At 43.6% G+C, this 14,404-nt stretch overlaps 1 protein-coding gene across 1 annotated transcript in view; it reads left to right on the top strand.

The window, feature by feature from the left end:
- Positions 1 to 13,519: 13,519 nt before the first annotated feature.
- Positions 13,520 to 14,404, top strand: part of cpt1a2b (carnitine palmitoyltransferase 1A2b) — a 62,487-nt gene continuing 61,602 nt past the window's right edge. Inside the window, exon 1 of the mRNA XM_040037212.1 lies at positions 13,520 to 13,657. The gene's annotated coding sequence lies outside the window, so the exon portion shown is untranslated. The remainder of the gene's footprint in view (positions 13,658 to 14,404) is intronic.

Genomic DNA, 14,404 nt, shown 5'->3' with positions numbered 1-14,404 from the left:
GCAAAACAGCCCTTTAAGCTTTATGTTGTGATTCTGCACTTTAGATTTATTTTGTCATTATTTTTGCCATTAGAGGTGTTCATTTTATAATGCGAGACCAAGATTTCACACACATAAAATACCTTCAGTGAGTCTTTGCCTCTTTTAGGTGTTTGTTCAGTTCAATTTTTCTTTTCTTAATTGAGACCTCAAACGAAAAGAAAGCAGGATGATAATCTGCTGGAATGTTATGTAATTACTTGTTGTAACAAAGAAGTCCGTGTTTCTGTGTGTCTCTATGTACAACACACACGCTAAGGCCTTTCAAATTAAAGGTCCTTTTCAGCCCAGTTAGATATGTGTCTTTGTGGATAAAAGGAGCATTATTATCTTAATTATTGAATTGATTTGAGTGGGAAAATTCCAGTTTGTCCACTAAATTGGCTTAGTAATTTGGCACCAAATTCATATATTCTAGGTGGTTTTCTGCACTTTGTGTTTAGAACTAACTGGTAAATGTTAGCATGCTATTAGGCCCATCTTAAAAAAAAAGAACTTGGTGAGCATTATACCTGCTGAACATTTGCATATTAACAATATATACACATAGCAATTACAATCTTACTGTTTCAGAGCTACCAATGACTATTGCTGAGCTAACAGTTAGCTGTCAGTTAAGAATTGGCATGTTTGGCTAGCATGGTGCATTTACAGACTGTGTGTAACTGTTGTGGGTACACTGCACACAGTTACTTCTTAATTATTACTAACAGTCTAATAAAATATAATTTCACTCTGAACAAAAGCCAAGCCATGTTATTTATCAAATAATTGCGTTAAACTGCTCTAGAATACCAGTACAGTGTCTCCAGTTAGCTGAGGTGATAGCTAGCAAAAGGCTACAGGCCTAACCCAGTCGCAAAACAGCCCTATTCATTCTTAATGTTATTATTAAGAAATTATGTAAGGGCAAGTTATATAAAGTGTCACCCCCTGGGTTATTAGCTAACAAGAAAACAAATATTTATTTATTTTTGTACCACCGTGTAAATGAGTTTATTCTGCATTTGAATATGGAAATCGATGGGACTGATGTGGACATTTGAGGTACTGTAGTTTTTGGGCTTCTACTTTGGCTTCATATTTGAGCCCCAGAGGACGTTACTTGCTTGGCATGCTAACATTGACATTTAGCTCAAACACTGCCAAGTATTACAATGCTAACAGTTTACAGAGCAGTCATGTGCACTCCTTGTAAAACATTTTGTGTCGTTTCATGCAGACCAGCTTCATTCCTCACTGACCTTCAGGCGTGTTTGAGATTACATCTTTTTTTCTCCTTCTTTTTTTTTGCTATATTCCTGGTTGCTTTTACAAATTCTGCTTCAGCTGCCTATGAATAGTTTAAAAGAAGAAGCTGCAAAATGAAAGTTTTCACAGCAGAGCCCCTCATGACGTTTTGATATCTTTCACTTTTAGTGGATACAATCACTTGTGCTGTCTTCAAAAAGTTTCTTTTTTTCCATTCCCATTCTCATAATGTACACCTGTGGGAAAACCCAGCAGTGAGATCCACACACCTGACAGGTCAGAGTTTGGCGAGTGTTAAAGTTGCACACTCAAATACACAAAAGGTAGTGTTAGATCTTTTTATTAAAACAAAGGTTCATCTTTCATCCACTTAGAAGAGAAAAAGAGCTAAAGGATTGAAATAAGAAGAGGAAAGGAACCTTCTAAATTTTGCTCCACTGAGCAAACACTGCATTTTAATCCATTCAAAGACACAACAGGGCGCTTGGCTTGATTGCGCAAAACTCCCTTATTGAAAGAAATCTCCCCCCTCACTCGTTTCCTCCTTTATCCTCCACCTATTCACTTAACATTTTCTACATTTTCCTCCTCCCATTCTTCCCCTTTGTATTCCTGGACTCCTGCTCCACCCATCCTATCCCTCACCACATGCACATATCTCACCTCCGTATATAACCACCCCTCTTGTATACATTTTATACCCAGTATACTTCGACAAAGATGCTGTATACATTTGTATACGCTGTGTGCCTGTCTCCATTGTATGCCATCCATATCTATGTAGCGTTCACTATGTTTTATTGACACTGTAGTCACCATACAATTCTTCCTCTCATCATTATTGCTCATTCTTCTTCTGCAGTTAAAGTTGTACGACTATAATCTCCTATCATGTCCCTCCTCCATGTCCGCCCTTGCTCCGCCACTCAAGCCCCACTCCCAACTCCCATCTTGTGACCCACACTCCACACAGAAGAAAAAGAATGTTTCACTCTGGAGAAATTCATGATGTGAGAAATAAATGGAGGGCGGAGGTGGAGCGTAGGAGAGGGTGGGGTCGAGAAAACAGCTCACCCAATTAATGACAAAGAGAAATGTCTGTAGTATAATTACAAAAGAGGAAAAGTGCACTATTATGACAATGATTATTATTGCCTGTGAAAAATACTGACCAATAAACAACAATGGATATATGTATGTGTTTGTCTGTGATGTGTTTCAAAGCATTCAACTCATTAAAATGCCGAGTAATTATCTTTACTTGAAATTGTATCGAAATCAGTATCATAGTTATTAGTTCCTGTCATTTCCTTCCTTTCCTCAGTTAATGCAACTCAGCTGCACAAATCACGTATATCGCAAGACGATCTTCAATACACTCTGCACTTGATGGTGTTCCTCAGTCCATCATTTTGGTGACAAAATATCAAACATGATGTAAGCTCTTTTTCTCCCAGTAGAGGTTACTGTATTTGGTAACTTTGTGAAACGGGAAATCCAAAAATGGCTTCCCCATGCCTTTCCATGAGGACGTCGAACCACGTAGAGTTCTCCCAGCCAATCTGCAAACTTCAAGCTTCTCACGATGAAGTCATGATAGCTGACTAATCACCAGTGGCCTGGACCATTTCAAACTACAGCCCTGTGCCCCAACCTACAGTCATAACACTGAAAGTTAGGACTTCATATGTGTATTATAACAGTGGCAAATTATTAAAAGTCAAATATCATATGGTTGAAGGGTTGTTCTTCAACCCAAGGGACTCCCGTCAGAAGATAACACATTTATAGAAATTATGAAAACTAATAATGAAATCTGTGTGGGTTTGGTCTGTTTTAGGACCTTATTCTCTTTACCTTCACAAATAGTTAAAAGTGGCCTTGATGTTGACTCAACTACATTATCTCTTTAGTTACATAGCTGCCTAATCAACTCTTTTACGGAATGATGGAGAATGTCGTTGTCCCATTCTGCCCATTTATTGTGAGGGTACGGAGGAAGAAGATGAAAATGTGAAGAGCCCAACTTTATCCCACCAACCCACGATGTCAACACTCCAGGCCCAAGTGACATGGACCACTCTGCCAAGAGAAAGTCTGTGGAGTATGCACTTGAGGTGCTTGTGGATAACAATGCAGTGACAAGGATGATAACTAGCCAGCATCACAAGCCAAGAGGCCCACCAAGAAGAAGAAGAAGAAGAAGAAGCCAACGGACAGCCAACTAAACCTGATCAGGAAAACCCAGCCCTGGCTGAGTACCAGTGCTCACCATTTAAACACGATAGGTACCAGGCCAGCTTACTGAAACCTTTAAAGCAGCGGTCCCAAACATTTTTTGCGCCATGGACAATATTTTCATGGACCGGGGGTTAGGCACCGCTGCTTTAAAGGACATCCAAACTACCTCTGCCACTGTTGAAGATGAGATGATGAACTTTGTGATGATCCTGATATACATTGGGATTGCTGAGCTGTCCTCCATTCATCACTACTGGGCAATGGGGAGCAGGAGCCCTCATCTCAGGAACGTCATGCCAAGTCTTTGCCTGCGACGTTTCAGGCTGATAAAGGAAGACAACGACAATACTCAGAACACCAGACACTGATCTATTCTTCAAGACTTTTCAGCTTAATGATTACTGCCTTCAGGAGTGAGCCACAGATCTCCAAGCAGTCAGTGGATGAGGTCAAGGTGGTATAGAAATGCAACAAAGACAAATGAGGATTCAAATTGTTTGCCAGTGCCTTTGAGGACTGCCTCATTCACGATGTGGTTCTAAACAAGGGCACTAGAGCCCAACATTTTCCCCCTGATACCTGAACAAAAAGCCACAGGTACCAGCTGCCATCTTGTCTCCATCCTGGCCAGCACTATATCCTCAACCCCCACTGTCTGCAGGCCACCAGCTCTGCAGTGACACCAAGATGAAGAAATAGGTAAGTTACCATGTTGTTGTCAAACAGTAAAAAAAAAAAAGCAGCATACTGATGCTCTACTGTAACTCCAAGAAGTCCAACAGGTGGATTATACAAATGTTTGCATGCACAGTTGATGTCAGCCTCACAGATGATGCGCTCATCTACATGTGACACTGTAAAGCTGTTGTTGTGGATGCCATGTCACTAAAAATCTTCAGGAATCAGGTGTTCTTGGATTCTAACAACCAGAATCCACTTGTCTTGCTCCTGAAGGAGCTCAGCATTTTCAAGTAACTCCAACTCTTCTGCTCCTTACAATTGTACCACGACCCAACCACCTGTCTATATCATCAGCCAGACCTGCAGCTACTGCAACAGGTAGGGGAACATGTTGAGGTCAAACTTGGTCTGTAGGGTCTGCAAGTTTCACTTGTGCCTCAATACTGAACTCAGCTGTTTATGCGACCAGACTGGACTGAATGTTGATCCATGTGTTTCCTTTTGTCAAAATGGATAAGGCATACATATGATTGTAGGTAAATAGCTGGCTCACCTTTAATTTATATGTTCATTCATGATGTACAACCAAGGATTGTAAAGGGAAAATATAACTTGTTGTTTTGCAGTTCCTTCAAGTTCCTTTAAGTTTATATGTTTTTCTTAAATTTTTGGGGACATTTAGCTTTTAGAATTTCTTACAGACCAGTTAAGTGACTGGAATTAGTGTGGCTTGAGTTTAGCAGTGATTGATTCAGTGGCCTGTTTTAGCACAGCTATCAATCACAATCGCTCATGGTTGTTAAGTAAGCAGGAAATTAGATATAAAAACTTATCCAAAACACTTTTTACACCAGACTGTTTATGGATGAAATTGGGCATTTTAACATGTGAGTCTATGGAGACTGATTAACTGTTCTTTTAGATATGCAATACATTTTTTGTGCGCGATCAGTCAAGCGAATAACATCTTCAGTAGACATGATCTTCTTACCGTATTTTCACGACCATAAGACGCACTGTACTAAAAGGCGCAGTCTCAGTTATGTGTGCCATTACTGTATTTAACACACACATAAGGCGCACTGGATCATAGGGCGCATACAAGTACCGTATGCGTATTTAAAAATAAAGCGAGAGCAAACCTGAGTTCGGTACCTTACTCACATTTTTATTACCAATAATCGTCATCATCAACAAAACACAAGCATACAAGTGTGCGTATTTAAAAATAAAGCAGGAGCAAAACGAAGTTTGGTACTCACATTTTTATCATCAATCAAACCCATCGAAGTCCTCATCCTCTGTGTCTGAATTGAACAGCTGCGCTAAATCTCCATCAAACATGCCAGGTTCACTGTCTTCACCGTCAGAGTCACTTTCCGTGCCGTGCGGCTCCTCGGAAATGATGCCGGCTTTTGCGAAAGCTCGAACAACAGTGCCAGCAGACATGTTAGCCCAAGCATCTACAATCCATTGGCAAATTGTGGCGTAACTCGCCCGGCGCTGCCTTCCACTCTTGGTGAAACTGTGGTCTCCATCGGTCATCCATCGCTCCCAGGCCGCTCGCAGCCTTACTTTGAACGGGCGGTTCACACCGATGTCCAGCGGTTGGAATTCCTTTGTCAGGCCTCCCGGAATGACAGCAAGCTCACAGTTCATTTGTTTCACTAGTTTTTTCACATCGGCTGTGAGATGGGCACGCATAGAGTCACAGATTAAGAGCGATGGTGATGCGTGGAAAAAACCACCTGGTCTCCTTACATACACCTCCCTCAGCCAGTCTTTCATCATTTCCTCATCCATCCAGCCCTTTTCATTTGCCTTAATGATGATTCCTGCTGGAAACTTCTCTTTAGGCAAAGTCTTTCTCTTAAAAATCACCATAGGCGGCAGTTTCTGTCCATTAGCATGGCAGCCAAGCATAACAGTGAAAGAAGACTTTTCGTGCCCCGTTGTGCGTATCGCTACCGTGCTGGTCCCCTTCTTCTCCAGTGTGACTCACCGGGATGTCAAAAGTGAGCGGGACCTCGTCCATGTTTGTGATGTGGCTGGGCTGGATGTTTTTGTCGGCGATGTGTTTGCTGCAGTAGGAGCGGAAGATGGCCAGCTTTTCCTTATAATCTGCTGGAAGTTGCTGCGCTACCGTAGTCCTGGTCCGGATGGAAAAATGGCACCGTTTCATGAAACGAAAGCACCAAGACGGACCTCCTTGGAAATGTTCAATGTTCATCTCTTCAGCTAGTGAAACTGCTTTTAGCCGAATGGTGACCGTCGAAACGCTTCTCCCGCTCGTTCTTTGCTCGATGATCCACCGCTCGAGTCTTTCCTCTAACTCGGGCCACCTCGCCTTATGTCCGCGGAAACTCAGCTGCGTTTTCTTGACCTGCCGGAGCTTGTTTTCCAGCTTCCTCCATTTGCGAACCATCGATTCGTTAATCTTAAATTCTCTCGCCGCTGCTCGATTTCCATGTTCCTCCGCGTAGCTGATGGCCTTCAGTTTAAACTGTGCTTCATAAGCCTGTCTCTTTGCCATTTTCAGGGTTGCGCCCACACTTCACCCTTTAGCGTTCTCGTGGTGTTCTCTACTACGTCCTCCTTACAACACACAGGGCGCACTGCGCTATAGGGCGCGCCGTACTTTTTGAAGAAAATCTAAGACTTTTAAGTGCGCCTTATGGTCGTGAAAATACGGTAAGATCGGAGTGAGTTACCGTGTGAGCGTGACCATGGAATTTATCCAGTCACACAAAATACCAGAGGAAGTAGCAAGGAGACCGGGCGCTCCTTGGATTACTATTCCGGCGGGAGGGAGACGCAGACGGCGACGAGAGAGAAGGAGGAAGCGAGGCTGCCGGGCTGGCGTGCTAACCAGGCTAAGGAGGAAGCCTTTTAGACCACCGCTCCCGAGTTTATATCTCTCGAATGTCAGATCCTTGGCGAACAAGATGGACGAACTAAGGTTACAAATAACAACTGACAATCACATCAAAAACTCATGTATTCTTCTGATCACTGAGTCCTGGCTGCATCAGTCCATCCCGGACTCTGCTATTGAGCTAGCAGGCTACACCGCACAGCGCCAGGATAGAACAAACAATTCCGGTAAGAGAAAAGGAGGGGGAGTCTGCATATACGTGAATAACAGCTGGTGTACTAACACAGTGATCATAGACCGTCACTATTCTCCGGACATAGAATATCTGACTGTCAAATGCAGGCCCATCTATCTTCCACGGGAGTTCACTGTTGTGATAATAACAACTTTTTACATACCGCCAGATGCAAATACTAACGTGGCACTAGCGCTTTTGCACACGAACATCAACAATAAACTCAATAAATACCGTGACGCAGTGCACATTATAGCGGGTGATTTTAATCAGGTGGATTTAAAAACAGCTATCCCTAATTTCCACCAGCATGTGAAGTGTGCCACGAGAGGGGCTAACACCTTAGATAAAGTCTATTCCAACATCAAGAAGGGCTACAGGGCAAGACCCTTACCACATCTGGGCCAATCTGACCATTTATCCCTGCTCCTAATTCCTGCATATGCCCCAATCAGGAAAACTGCGTCGACCATCACTAAAACTGTAACAACATGGCCAGAGGGCGCTTCTCAACAGCTACAGGACTGCTTTGACAGAACCAACTGGAATATCTTCCAACATCAAGACCTGGAAATGTTCACAAACAGTGTCCTCTGTTATATCAAACACTGTATAGACACTGTCACAGTAGACAAGCAGATCCGGGTTTACACCAACCAAAAGCCATGGATGACCCGGGAAGTCCAGCAGCTGTTAAAAGAGAGGAACAGCGCCTTCAGGTCCGGAAGCAGGGAGAGCTACAGCAGGGCTAGAGCCAACCTGAAAAAAGGCATTAAGAAGGCCAAGGCGGACTATAGGAAGAAGATCGAGAACCACCTGGAGAGTAAGAACAGCCGGCTGGTGTGGCAGGGTGTCCAGCAGCTGACAAACTACAAGTCCAAATCAGGTATGGCTGAAGGTGACCCAGCATTGGCGGAGGAGCTGAACATCTTCTTCACACGCTTTGAGGTCACTGCACCCTATGCCTCAGAGGAACAGCTACACCATACAGCCCACAGCAGCAGTACCATCATCACTCTGGAGGAGCATGAAGTGAGGCGCACCCTGCGGGCTGTTAACCCGAGGAAGGCAGCCGGCCCAGATGGTGTACCAGGACGTGTGCTGAGAGACTGTGCAGACCAGCTTGCCTGTATTTTCACCAGGATTTTTAACCAATCCCTTGAACAGTCAAACGTCCCACCCTGCCTCAAGACCTCCACCATAATACCCTTGCCCAAGAAACCTCATATCTCTAGCCTAAATGACTATAGACCAGTGGCACTAACCCCGGTGGTGATGAAGTGCTTTGAGAAACTTGTGCGTTACCACATCACAGCAGCCCTACCCAGCAGCCTTGACCCACACCAGTTTGCCTACAGAGCAAACCGATCGACAGAGGACGCCATAGCAACAGCACCCAATGTAGCATTAACACATCTGGAGAGGCAAGGAAGCTATGTGCGTATGCTCTTTGTGGATTATAGCTCGGCATTTAACACCATTCTTCCATACAAACTGGACGCCAAGCTAAAAGACCTAGGGCTTCCTCACAGCACCTGTAAGTGGATCAATAGCTTCCTCACCGACCGCAGACAGAGAGTGAGAGTGGGATGTTACACATCTCCAGCCCTAAATCTAAGCACTGGGTCGCCACAGGGCTGCGTGCTTAGTCCACTGCTCTACTCGCTTTATACACACGACTGCACCCCCGCCCACCAGAGCAACACCATTGTAAAGTTCGCAGATGACACTACTGTGGTGGGGCTCATATCTGGGGGAGATGAGTCTGCCTACAGAGATGAGGTGGAGCGGCTGTCTTCATGGTGCAAGGATAACAACCTTCTCCTAAACACGAAAAAGACCAAAGAACTCATAATTGACTACAGAAGACACAAGACAGAAATCCAACCACTAATCATCAGCGACAACTATGTGGAGAGGGTGGCAGACTTCCGCTTCTTGGGAGTCAGCATAGAGGGAAAACTATCCTGGAGTGTGAATACCTCTGAGCTACTGAAAAAGACACAACAGAGACTGTACTTTCTGAGAGTGCTTAGGAAGAACAACATCACACAGAGACTGCTGGTGTCTTTCTACAGAGCCTCCATCGAAAGCATACTAACGTACTGCATAGGCATATGGTACGCTAGCTGCACAGTGGCTCAGAGGAAAGCACTCCAGGGAGTAATCAACGCTGCCCAAAGGACAATCGGCTGCCCTCTCCTCAAACTGAAAGACCTACACAGTTCCCGCTGCCTCAAAAGAGCCCATAACATCATAAAGGACACCTCACACCCTGGACACTCCATGTTCGAACTGCTGCCTTCAGGTAAACGGTATAGAACAACATACACAAGGACTAACAGACTCAAACACAGTTTCTACCCAATTGCAATATCATGTCTCAATGCTACTAAAAGTAGATGACTTTCATTGCCCCTGTTGTCATTTGTGCCCTTGATGTTGGAATGCTTTCAGACATGTTTTGTTGGATGCGCTAACAAATTGACTGAGTGATTGATTGTTTGAGTGATATATCAACTAGGTCGTATGTTGAGTGTCTGTATGGGGCCTTAGGCCTGGATTGCTTGGATGTATTTACTGTATGAGAATACTGTATTTTATATGTATTTCTATCTTTTATATCCTATCTATTATAGTTTTTAAGTATTTATCTTTCGTGATGTTGCACTGACCGGAGACATCTTTCAATTTCATTGTACTTGTGACAATGACAATAAAGAATATTCATTTATTCATTTTCTGGGGGATTATAATGAGGTGATGGCACTTACTAGACTTAGCAGCAGTGGCCAAACTCTCAGCACCTGCCTTGAGCATGTGGTCACGGCACCAATGGCCTTTGGGTAGCGCTTGAGGTGATATTCTAAGGGTCCTCTGCCAGAGCACAGAGGACAGGAGGACGTGTAGGTTTGCTGGGCTTGAAAGGAGATCATAGATGGCTTCCACAAGGAACCCAACCCAACTGGAGCCTTCCTGAATGATGTTAGTCCAGCTAATTCTTCAGCAATAAACTCTCCCACCTTCTGCTCCGGTGTCTGAGCCCCACTTTCCTGCACACCTACTCTTCTTTCACCTGCTCAGACTACTTCTTATCTTTGGATAAGATAGGTTAACCATTGCCATGGGCCTTATCAACCTGTACCTTTGAGAAGTAGGCATCAGTCGCTCTGCCAACTAGTATCCTGTCCACCAGCCCTCTCTGCCTCAGTGGTATTTCTCCAACCCTCACTGCATTTTCTTTCCCTTCTGCTGGTCTCTCTGCAGCTGTTTAAATGTTTAGCCATACTGATGCTCATACAATAAATGCAGCCTGGTTCTTGGCCCTGTCGCTTTCTCTTCTGCTACTTCACCCTGCCCCACAGGTCAGCCAAGACAGAATTTTTCTGTCACCAATTAACCTAACGAGCTTTGGACCGTGTTACTTAAAATGTTATTTAATCAATAACACACGCACACACACATATTTTTTTTTAATCTATTTTCTGTTTTTGGGAACAAAAAATTGGATGTAAATGGAAGCAACCAAATGTTTCGAAAAAACAAAACATAACCATCTACTGCATAGCGTTGCCCTGAGGCAACAAACCACATTTTCATGCCTTAACCTGGCCTTTCAAAAAAAAAAAAAAACACTTGGTTTTTTTTTTTCAAATAATGCTACCAGACACATCTCTTTCCAATAAAATGATGAGTTGAAGGTGGTGTGACTTTCATTTGGGGGGGGGGGGGACCCCTTTCTGCAAGCTGCACTGCATGAGGGACATCTCCATTAGGAGGCAAGATAAAGATCACTATTTTACATGTTTATAGTAAAATAAATGTATATTAAAAAATACTTGTATGTGCATGAATATGTTAAGAAGCACATTTGATTGTTTGTTCTACTTTTTTTTATTTATTTATACAGTAAAACTGTCATGGCAGCACTGCGCAGTTAGCCCAATTTTTTTCAGGCAATATAATGAATTTGCATATGTGTGTAGAGATGTGTTTGTGTGCATTTATATGATCATAGTCAATATTTTTTACTTTACAATCTATTCATAATTACAGGACATGGATGTAAATGGGAATGTGCACTTTCTGTCCTCAGAAAGTGAGGACAGTGAGCTTCCAGGGAGTGACATTGAATTAGAGGAGTGGATCCCTGAATGAGGGACACTTAGGAGCTTAGGGGTCAGGGGTCAGTTGGTAAAGTTCCTGTTTCTTTGTGTGTGTTAGTGCCCACATAGCAAGCAGGTCTGGTCTGGATCTGGTATCAAGCCAGCTGACAGCAGCCGGCTGACTTCTGGCATGATAAGACGTGTGTCATCCAGATATGGGCCAAGCCTAGCATAGATGGCACTGTCTATCTGATGGCATGCCATATCTGGCTTGATTGTAGCTTGGTGTATGTGGCCCAGGCCTACAGAAAACAGGTCTGGCCCAGATCTGGCATCAAGCTGGCACTTCTGACTGACTGGTGTTTTGGCAGAGGGTATGTCAACCGGATGTGTGCCAGGTCTGGCAATGACGTCACTGTTTATGCGATGGCATGCCATATCTCAGGTGGTAGAGCAGGTTACAAACTGATCGGAAGGTTAGTGGTTCGATCCCTGTCTCCTCCATTCTGCATGTCAAGAGTGTGAATATGTATGAATGTAGTTAGGAAGCACTCAGTTAAGCGAAAGTGGGTGAATGTGGCATGTTGTATAGAGCAGTTTGAGTAATCTGGGAGAGTAGAAAAGCGCTATATAAAAATCAGTCCATTCACGGTCTGAACAGAGTTTCGGCATGTTACTTTTGCACTGTTTTGCATGTTCTGGCACATGTTGTTATTACATGGCTTGATTAAGGTACACATTAGGCTGACATCTGGGGCCAGAGCTGAAACTGTTCTGGGCCAGCACAAGGCCAGCAGTGTGTCTACAACTGGTCCGTGGCTGCACACCACCTACAGATGGCCCACCACAATGAATGACGGCCCTTTGGTGGCCCAGATCAGGTTTGCCAGAGGTAATCCACACATGGGCTAGCACAGGAACACCAGTGTGTCTGAAACTGGCCTTGTGCTGGCCCATGTGTGGGCCACCTCTGGCAAACCAGGTCTGGGCCACCAAAGGGCCGTCATTCTTTGCGGTATGTGGGCCATGTGTAAGCACATTGTGTGGGCCTGATCTGGGCCATACCAATTTTGCTGTGTGTGTGTGTGTGTGTGGTCGTGTATTACTTATTGGTGTAGGGACACAAATTTGTTTACACACTCACATTGTGAGGTCTCGCCTACTTTATGGGGACAAATTGCAAGGTAAATCATTCAATTTTAGGGTGAAGGCTTGAGTCAGGGTTAGGGTAAGGTTCAGGCAGGGACTTGTGATGGGTAGAGTCAGGATAAGTCTCCAGGAAATGAATGTAAGTTAATGTAATTTCCCCAAAAGTGATGGAAACACAACGTGTGTGTGTGGGTGTCTGTTTGTGTGTGTGTGTGTGTGCGCGCGCGTGCATGGGGTTAGGGTCAAATGTTGGATATTTTGGTGTTTTATTGTTCTGTGAAATATTTACATTGTTTATTTGTTGTGTATTTATTTGTTTATCCTTGTTGTACTAATACAACTTATTATAGAATAACTTGGCATTTTAGTACCCTTGTCGCACAGTGTTGCCTTGAAGCAATAAACCAATATCTGTTTGGGGGGGGGGGTCTGGGTGTCAAATTTTATGATTGATATATTATTAGGGACCCTAAAGCTCCCCCAAAATAGGGAGAAATATTTTTTTTCCCAAAATTAAAAAGGCATGCAGTAGAGGGATAAAATAAAATAAAAATAAAATAAAGCCAAACTAAGACTGTCTCGCACTCTTTTGTTGTTGTTTTCTAGATGTTGTTTACCAGGGTTCATGTAATTCAGAAGCTATAATTAATGAGAAAAACGAGCGTATTATAATCACAAGTGGGCGGGTTTTCCTACACTGACAGAATTAGTAGTTTTTTGAGGAGAAATTTACAGCAAAGACGTCTCACTCTGACATAAATACATTTGCCTCTGATGTATTTATGTCAAAGTGACATAAATACCCCCCCCCCTCCCACACACACACACACACACACACACACACACTTCCTTTCTATGTATTTTTATAACTTTGTGTCAATTTCATGTTATTTGCCATATGCCCATTATGCGTACACATTAAGGCCCATGAGCGTGTGAGAGTGCAGCATCTTTGTACGTAGAGACGATCTGTTGGAGGTTTTCAATCTGTGGCGTGCACTCTGTTGCTGGAAGAGGTGCGGTTCGTATCAGCGTCTGCGTATTAAACTTCACACGGAGAAACCTCGAGAAACTGCAGAGGTACGTTTAGATTAACTTTGAAGACCACTGTTTGAACTGCGACCTTAAAAGAAAAATCTAACTTCTCAGTTTAAACTATTCTGGACATTTTCCGCGCTCTTGGCTTTTGTGAATCTCGCGGGGTGGAAGCTGGTGTCGAGCATGAGTGGACCACTGTGAAGTTGAAGTGAAATGGGAGTAATGTGCACTTGCAGTATATATATACTAACTAACACGGTGTAGTTCGCACAAGTGATCTCGGTGTGGGGTTTTAGTGGCAGCTGTTTTTGTTTGGTAGCTCACGCTCCACACTTAGAAGCGATTACAAAACAAAGTGATGGTGAGTGAGCAGGATGGCTGCACTGTTGGCATTTTCTTTACCAAGAATGGAAGGAGCTTAGCCGTATCCAGGACGGGTTGGTGGTGGGAAAGTTCCCCAATACTCAAATCTGCTATCGTTATTCCCTTGTATTGATTTGGTGAGTTGGGACAAGCCCTTACACCAAACAGAACTGACTCATTGGACTTGACCCTCTGCCATGGGCGGGTGTAAATATAGAAACATACAAACAAGAATATGCAAGACATGTCAAAACAAAGTTTGACGAAGCTAATTATGGCATCTAACTCTCAGTCTGAAAGATCGGTGGGCAAAATAATTAAGATAGTAGTTAAGTAGACTGGTAAGAGTTTAAAACCACTGTTCAAAGCACCCGTGTTTGGTGTGTGCTAGTTTAACTTCCGTGTTAAAAAGCTAGAAACAGCTTT

Source organism: Simochromis diagramma, unplaced genomic scaffold, assembly GCF_900408965.1.
Source record: "Simochromis diagramma unplaced genomic scaffold, fSimDia1.1 OVJJ01000516.1, whole genome shotgun sequence".
Taxonomy (NCBI): Eukaryota; Metazoa; Chordata; class Actinopteri; order Cichliformes; family Cichlidae; genus Simochromis; species Simochromis diagramma.
The sequence above is the reverse complement of the archived record's forward strand: the minus strand, read 5'-3'. Positions and strand labels throughout refer to the sequence as shown.